The sequence below is a fragment of the Phascolarctos cinereus genome, unplaced genomic scaffold (assembly GCF_003287225.1).
Source record: "Phascolarctos cinereus isolate Bilbo 61053 unplaced genomic scaffold, phaCin_HiC Scaffold_5;HRSCAF=322, whole genome shotgun sequence".
Lineage (NCBI taxonomy): Eukaryota > Metazoa > Chordata > Mammalia > Diprotodontia > Phascolarctidae > Phascolarctos > Phascolarctos cinereus.
In genome coordinates, this window is record NW_027555958.1 from 446,383,899 (window position 1) to 446,392,324 (window position 8,426).

An 8,426-nucleotide genomic window follows, 5' to 3' on the forward strand; every position below is an offset into this window, starting at 1 on the left:
AGCTCCTAATTTGTACCAGGCACACAGTGAAACTACAAAGAAAGGCAAAAGACAGTCCCTGCCCTCAAAGAGCTCGCAGTCTAATGCGGGAGACAACATACAACAGGAAAGAAAGCTAGAGTGGGGGAGAAGGGAGGAGAAGAGAAGGAATGGGGATGGAGGGTACAGGATGTAGAAGTCCAGAGGAAGGCCTGGGCCTTAGTTCTGTAAATGGAGGTTCTGAGAGGAGCTTTCCACCCTCCATTCAAAGGGAAGAGTTCCAGAGTTGAAGCGATCTTGCCTCACCCATTTCTGCTCCCTCCTCACTCAAGCTCTAGGTTTGGGTGAGTATTGTTCTCCTTCCACTCAACCCCCCCCCCCATCATTAAGCCTATTAGCTCTCTCCAGGGCTTGGACCTTTGGGTTAGGAGACTCAGAGTCACAAGAATCACCTGTGTACACATCCAGGCTCTTCTACTAGCTCCTGTTGGGCAGCTGGGTGGCACAGTGGGTAGAGTGCAGGGTCAGAATCCAGAGACCTCTATTCAAATAAGGCCTCAGACATTTACTAGCTGTGTGACCCTGGGCAAGTCACTTAACCCTGTTTGCCTGAGTTTCCTTATCTGTATAACCAGCTGCCGAAGAAAATGGCAAACCACTCCAGTATCCAGTAGTCTTTCTGGACTCAATTTCCTCACTTACAGTTTTATAGATGGGCTCCTAGGCTCCTTCCCAATGCTCCAAAGCATTCTCTGATTCTCTGACCCTTCCTCTCTGACAGCCTTCCTCCCCCACAGTCCTGACCAAACACGCAGGAGGATCCTCTAAAGGAAAGAGGGGAACCCTGGTCAGCTAAATGGAAGGCCAAGGAAGAGGGACCTGGGGGAGTCTCTGCCCTGCCATTGCTGGCCTAGGGACACAGGAAAAGGGCAGTGATTTCTGTCCCCTAGGAAGGAGCCAGAGCAATTTAGGGACAATGTTGGGGAAAAAGCGAAGGTCCCTGGTTTTCTCCCCAAGTGGAAGCTCAGCCTCCTATACTTTGGGAGCCCGACCCCGGGAAGGGCGAAAAGCTGAGAGGAGTAAAGAGAGGGTTGGGGGCGGGAGTTGGGAGAGGAAGGGAGACAAAAGGAAGGAGAGGAAGAAGGTGGAGAAAGAGGAAGGCCGGAGGGATGGAGCAGAAAAGGGAAGTGGCTCCACTCTGGGTGGGCTGGCCTGGGGCTGGTGATGTGGATTGGTGACTGCTCTTCAGCTGCAAGGGCAGGAATACTGAAGGGGAGAGAGACGGACAGGGACATGCGGCGAGGCAAAAGATTCAGTGCCAGCAGAGGATAGAAGAGGCGCGGTGTGGTGAGTGGGACAAGGGCAGCAAGACGAAGGTGGAGCAGGGGACTAGGAAAAGTGAGGAGGGCGGGGCCCATGGCGGAGGGGGAAGCGGAGGAACGGGGAAGAAAGGGGTCCAGGGGCCACAGGGGGGCCAGGACGCCCCTGGCGGAGATGGAGGGGGCAAAGTGACCTCGCAGGGTGCACTGGCTGAGGACACCGAAACTGGGAAGGAGCTGGCACACGTGTAGGCGGGTGAGGGAGGGAGAGAGGGAGGGAGGCTGCTTCAGGGACATCAGGGGAACGAGAAATCCCAGGGAGGAAGCGGCCCCATTAATAAACCCGGAGGCGCAGCGGCGCGGGGGAAATTAATGAGCGCTCGGAAATCGCTGAGCCCTGAACCCGTTTTTTAAATCTGTCCTTAACAAGAAAAATAAAGAAAAGAGACTTGGCCAATTAGGAGGTAATGGAGACATCGCAGAAGCCGCGGTGACAAAAAGCAGGTGAGGGAGCGGGCCGAAAATGGGGGCTCCTCTTCTCCCTCTCCGTCCCCCCACCTCGTCTGACGCTAGGCCGGGCTTCTTAGCAGGTCCAGCTTGGATAGGGCGGGGCGCGCAGCTCCAGGACCCTCAAGGGACTTTCAGTTTAATTCAATGCAAGCAGCATTTATTGAGCTCCGACTGGGTGCCGGCATCCCTATTCGAGAGGCGTACACTTTCTCCTGGAAGGAGGGAAACAACAGGTCCACAGAGAAGTAGATACAAACTAGAAATGGGAATTGGAGAGAGGAGGAGCCCCAGGTGGGGCTCTTTCATCCATTCACGGCACCTGAGCTTGAAGGGAGCTTCTTCCGAGGCACCTGAAGCTCTACCTGCCCCACCCCATCCGGGCCTCACAGGGGCCTCAGCCAGGAGTCCTGCTACCTCTGGGAAATCCAATGGCTAGGACACTAGAATGCCCAAATTTCCATCCTCAGACCCTGGGCAAATCACTTCTCTCCTAGCCTCTGTTTCTTCAGATGCGGGAGTCGGGATCCCTGGCCTCTAAATGAGAAGCATCCAGTTCTGGATCTCTGATCCTGTGAGAAACTCTCCACCTCCGCTGGCAGCCCAGGCTACTCTGGGACAGCTCTCGTGGTTAGGAAGTCCTTCCTGACTCCCCCTCACTGCTCCTGCTTGACCTCTAGTTGTTCAGTCCTGACTCCATTTGGGGTTTTCTTGGCAAAGATACTGGAGTAGTTTGCCATTCTTTCTCCAGCCCATTTTATAGATGAGGAAACTGAGGCAAACAGGGTTAAGTGACTTGCCCAGAGTCACACAGCTAGTACATGTCTGAGGATTTGAACTCCAGATTCCAGGCCCAGCCTTCTATCCACTGTACCACGTAAGTACCCTATTGACCTCTGAGTAGAGGCAGAAAACGGCTCTTCTAGGTAACAAGCCTTCAGATGCTTGAGGACAGGTCTTTTTTTGGCACAGGTCACGTCACTAGAGCACCTTCAACCTCAAGTGGCATGGTCCTCAGATTATCAATACCTTACTGAACTGTAATGCCTGGATCTGAACTGCACCCTCTGGAGGGGCTCTGACCAGGACAGAGAACGGCCAGACAGAAGAGCAAGGAGATAAAAAGCCTGTATTAATAATGGTTGCAGGACATCCCAGAGATCTCAACGTTTTTATCAATGGCTTGGATTGAGGGCATGCTCCTCAAATGTGCAGATAACGCAAAGCTGGGAGGGAGAGTGACCCAGTGGATGCCCGAGTTCAGATTCCAAAAGCTCTGCACAGGCTCTCCTGTAATATATATCTGATCTGTGCCTACTCTGCATGTTCTCTCTCCTATTAGACTGGGAGCTCCTGGTGGACAGGGACTGTTGAGATGTCTTTCTTTGTATCCCCAGCATTTTATGTGGTGCCTAGAGGGCCACATGTGGCCTCTAGGCTGCAGGTTCCCCACCCCTGCTCTAGGCTGGAAAGCCCTCACCCCTCGCTCTCCTCCCTGGGAAGGCTGTTCTGTAATCGGCCAACCCTGTACTTGCTGGGTAATGACATCGATAATGCCATTTGCAGGTGAAAGCACCAGCAGTCCTCAGCTTGGCACAAGGAACACTGACCCGGGTGTTCATCCACCTTAGGCCTGACTCACAAACCCAAATGAGCCATGAGAACAGGACAGTCAAAATTGGGCCACAATCCACATTGTGGAAACCCACCGGAAATCTGACTCCCCAAATCAATTCAAACTGGCTGAGCTATAATAACTCTGTCACCTGGAGTGAAGATTGTCCAAGGGCCTGGCAGCCCAGGGAGTGATAAATAGCGAGGCCCCATGTCTTGTTAGACTGAGGAGGTGCAGAGTGGGGGCCTCTGCACGGATTAGCCCTGGGCCTTATTTATCATCTTCAGGGCTGATCTGGGAGAGAGGGGTTAAGTAGAGAGTTAATGAAATCCGCAGATGATGCTAAATGGAGAGAAGCTGAGAACACCAGCTCTGGGAGAACACAGGGAGGGAGGCAGGCCCCTGAGAAGGGAGATTAATCTGGAGGGAAAGTGCAATCGATCCAGATACAGCCACAGCAGAGGGAAGAGGCTCAACGCTCATGAAAACGGGGGTGGGGTGGAGCCAGGCAGGGAAGGGAGAATGGGGCACATAGCTGAGGTGGAAGTGGGCTGGGAGGGTCTAGGGGCATGATGCCCTCGTCTGACGTTGGTGTGTAGGCAGGCAAACACTCGCTGGGAGCTGGTGCCTAAAGAAGGTACTGAGGCTCAGCTCTTCCAGGCATAGGAGTGGGTCCTATTGTGCCTGGCTTAGCCTTGAAATAGAGATGCCGTCCATCATTGATGCCCACATGGGCATCCCTTGCAGCTACCGGCTCCTCTCCCTTTCCACACTGCAGAATGAGATGTGTTCTCAGCTCCCATGTTACCCCATTGGGGCAGCCTTCCCAGACCCCTGAAGCCCACCTTCTCTCTGCCTCGCTGTCGAGCTCAGAGTGACTTGGTGGTCTGGGTCTCCACTGGGGAGCTCGTTAGGGAGCTTACAGCACTCTTGACTTCTCTGTGACAGAACTGTCATCAAATGATGCAGCTTTCCGTGTTCTGAGTTTGTGTCTCAATCTCCTGCTAGAACAGGCCCTTCTGGAAGCAGAGAGGAACTTGGGCATGATTCCTCTCTCTGTCTCTGTCTCTCTCTGTCTCTGTCTCTCTCTGTCTCTGTCTCTCTCTCTCTGTCTCTGTCTCTCTCTCTGTCTCTCTCTTCTCTCTGTCTCTCTCTTCTGTCTCTCTCTCTGTCTGTCTCTCTCTCTCTCTCTCTCTCTCTCTCTCTCTCTCTCTCTCTCTCTCTCTCTCTCTCTCTCTCTCTCTCTCTCTCTCTCTCTCTCTCTCTCTCTCTCTCTCTCCCCTCCAGCTTTAAATCCATGAGCCTATAACCCTCTGAGGCTGCAGTAAACCTGCCCCCTCCACCCAAGGAAGCAGGCTAGCTGTTTCTGGATGATGCCTGAGGCTCCCTTCTTTGTTCAAAAGTACCTACTGTGCCAGGCATTGCTGGATGCTGCTGATTAAACAAACACAAGAAGGCAACAGTTTCTGCCTTCAATAAGCTTCCATTGTAGTGAGGGGAGACAACAGGAAGGAAGGAAGGAAGGAGGGAGAGAGGGAGGAGCCAGGGCAGGAAACAAGAGAGGAAGGAAGGAAACAAGGGTATAGCCTACTAGGAGCCAGGGCAGTGCTAAGTACTTCACAAATATCATCTCATTTGACCCTTACCCCAGCCCTGTCAGGATTTAGCTGGGGCCTCAAGGAAAGCTTCCTGTAGGAGGCAGGGCTTCAGCTGAGTCTTGCAGGAGACTAGAAATTCTAAGAGGCTGAGGTGAGGAGGAAGAGCATTCCAGGCACAGCCAGTGCAAAGGCCTGGAGATGGGAGATGGAATGTGGTGTTTGAGGAGGAGCAAGAAGGCCAGTGTTGGGGGAGGATCGCAGTGTGAAGAGGAGTGATTGTATATCCAGCGGCTGCCTTATCACCTCTTTAGGAAAGACACTTTGGGGGGCAGCTAGGTGGCACAGTGGATAGAACACTGGCCCTGGATTCAGGAGGACCGGAGTTCAAATCTGGCCTCAGACACATAACACTAACTAGCTGTGTGACCCTGGGCAAGTCACTTAACCCCATTGCCTAGCCAAAAAAAAAAGGAAGGAAAGTCACTTTGGCAGCTGAATGGAGGGAGGGTTGGAGTGGGTAGAGACTAGAGGCAAGGACTTCCCTTCAGATCCAGCAACACTGGGCTCCAGTGTAGCTCTTTGCGCAAGACACTCCATCTTCTAACTGCTCCCATGCCCACCACAGGAATGCTCTCTGTCCTCATTTATACCTCCTAGCTTCCTTCAAATCCCTGCTAAAATTTCACCTTCTGCAAGAAGCCTTTCCCAGTCCTCCTCAATCTTCATGCCTTCCCTTTGTGACTATTATCTCTGGTTTGTCCTATACACATCTTGTTTGTACCTGGTTGTTTCTACATCATCTCTAAGCACTTTGAATGCAGATACGTGTATGTGTGTGTGTGTGCGTGTGCGTGCATGTGTGCCTCCAGCACTTAGTACAGAACCTGGCACATAGTAGGGGCTCAATAAATGCATATGGACTACTGACCAATGATGACACTGTTGCCATAGTCTAGAAGAGTTAATGAAGGGCTGACCCAGAGTGAGCCGGGCAAAAGAGATGAATGCAAGACGCCGTGGAGATCAAAAGTGATACGGCAAATGATTGTATATATGTATATATATAAATATATTGTATATATAAATGGGGTGAAGGCACATGATGGTTTGAGAACGCCTCTGAGATTTGGAGTCTTCGTCGTGGAAAGATGATGATGCCTTTAAAAGTAATGGGAATGGTTTTACATATCTATCTGTATCTATATCTATAATCTATCTATCTATCCATCTACATATTTGTGTTTGACCGCAGTCATCTCGAGGGAGGGAGGGGAGAGGGGAAAAGTTAAAAAACGATTACATATTTAAAAGGAAAAGCAAACTGTACATAATAGATTTACAGTTTCATGTGAGATCCCTTTTTTTCTATTCTACTTTGTTATGGAAATGCTTTTTAAATTTCTTATGTTTGCAATAGAAGAAAAGTGATGAGGAAAAGTTCGGAAGGGTTTTTTTAGGAGGAAAGGTTAGCTTTGGGCATGTTGAGTTTGAGGCCTCCAGGGGACATCCAGAAGAAGTCAGCAGGTAGTTAATTGGTGATGTGGGACTGGAGCTCAGAAGGGAAGCCAAACTTATGTAAATCTCATTTGTATCATTTGATTATATCTGAAATGTGGTGAGTTCACCTGCCCCCCCCCAGTACAGTGAACAGGTGCAATTGGTCCATTTCTTCTTCACCCAGCTTCAAAAAAGGCTTGTCTATAAAACTAAATTTCCATGATGTTCAGTTTGCTTACAAAAAGTGTATAGGTAATCTGACAAAAATAGTAACATAATTACTTAGGGGTTTTTTTTCGCCCCCTTCTGAAATTCTTTTTTGTTTTCTTCTACAGATTTTAAACAATTTTAATGATGCTCCTTTCCCCCCTTGTTTTTCCCCTTTTTCTTTTGATTTCTGACATTTCCTACTAATTCATTCCTCACTCCCTCACCCCACACAGAGTCCTCTCCGAGCCAATAAATACGGTTGAAGAAAACGGATCCGCACAATGGTCACGGCGGAAAATACATGCTTTATTCTGCATTCCCTAATCCACCACTTCTCTGCCAAGAAACAAAAGTACTATCAGACCCCTGAAGGCACAACCTGTCACTCTCCCAATTAAAGTTCTGAATACTTGTGATGTTGTTTTCCTTTACTCCATTATGCAAATTGTTCTCCTGCTCCTGATTGTTTTAATCTGCATCAGTTCATGAATCTTCTCAAGTTTCTCTGATTTTTTTCATGTGTCATTTCTTGGGGTGTGTCCTATTACCCACATGCACCATGGTTTGGGTTTTTCTGACACTCTCCAATGGATGTATCTATATCCCATTTAGCTTTCACAGTGCTTACTGACTCCCATTACGACATTATATTGAAGAAGAGGGTGTGAAGGAGGCTCAGTAGGGTGCATGTTGGCATGCCTATATCTCAGAGGAGCAGATGGGAGATAACTCAGCCGTCATTGTACAGACCAGGCTAGAGCCCAGGGTTTCTGTCTCCTCCTGCAAGATTTGTGTTCCACTGAGGGCCTGTGGTCCAGTGCCCCATGATGTCAGCATCTTTTTCACCCAGTTTTTATAATTGCTTTCTTCAAGGAGCTAAGGTGACTGACTGATTGGAATGTCACCTCTTGCCCTCCCTCTCATGTGTGTTACAGCATAATTCAATATTTGCGACTGATAAATGCTGAGAGGGCATAAAGCCTTAGCTAGGATATGGTGGGGTTAATCAGAACAGACTTCTTAGAGGAGGTGGGTCTTGAAGGAAAGTGTTTCAAAGGAGAGATGACATTTGGGATGGCTTGGGGAGGTAAGAATCATGGAGTCTAGGACTGAGTGGGCTGCACAGTGAGGGAGGCAGGGCAGGTGAGCTGTGGGGACAGAAAGGCAGCAGCCACTACCGACCACTCTGATGAGGATGTTGGCCCCTCTCTAGCATTTTGAGCTAGAGGTAAAAGCAGAGAGAACCTGGCTTCCTTACACCATGGGTCCAGAGTGGAGTGAGATAGGAGAGAAAACAGGTGAGCCCAGTGAAATCTCTGTGCAGCAGATCCAGGAGATCCAGGGAGCCTGGATGGTTTTTCCCATGTGCCTGTGTTTCTGTTCCCCTGTGTTTTGGTTGAGTGAAGGGGGTCTTATGCCCTGGGCTGGTCTGTGAGCCGCCTAGGGTCTTAGGAGCAGTATAACCACAAGGGCTTAATAATGTGTCACCAAGTCAGCAATAGCGTTACCTTTGGTAATGCCTTCTAGCCCTTCTCTGTTCTCCTGGGCAGTCCTCTGGCACCAGAGATTGGCACGGTGGACATCCAAATTCAGTGCCTCACATCAGCATCAATCCTTGCTGGCCCCAGCCAGGTGAGTGTCTGCATTCTCAAGCCCTTTCCTTGCCAGTGACCTACTGAAGCTGGTCCAGCAGAGCTCTGG

At 50.1% G+C, this 8,426-nt stretch overlaps 1 long non-coding RNA gene across 1 annotated transcript; it reads left to right on the forward strand.

Annotated features, from left to right (window-relative positions):
* Window positions 1-1,727: 1,727 nt before the first annotated feature.
* LOC110209441 (uncharacterized) lies at window positions 1,728-7,220 on the forward strand. The gene is made up of 2 exons (XR_002324822.2): window positions 1,728-1,802; window positions 6,959-7,220. It is a non-coding gene; the product is annotated as an uncharacterized LOC110209441 (long non-coding RNA).
* The last annotated feature ends 1,206 nt before the right edge of the window (window positions 7,221-8,426 follow it).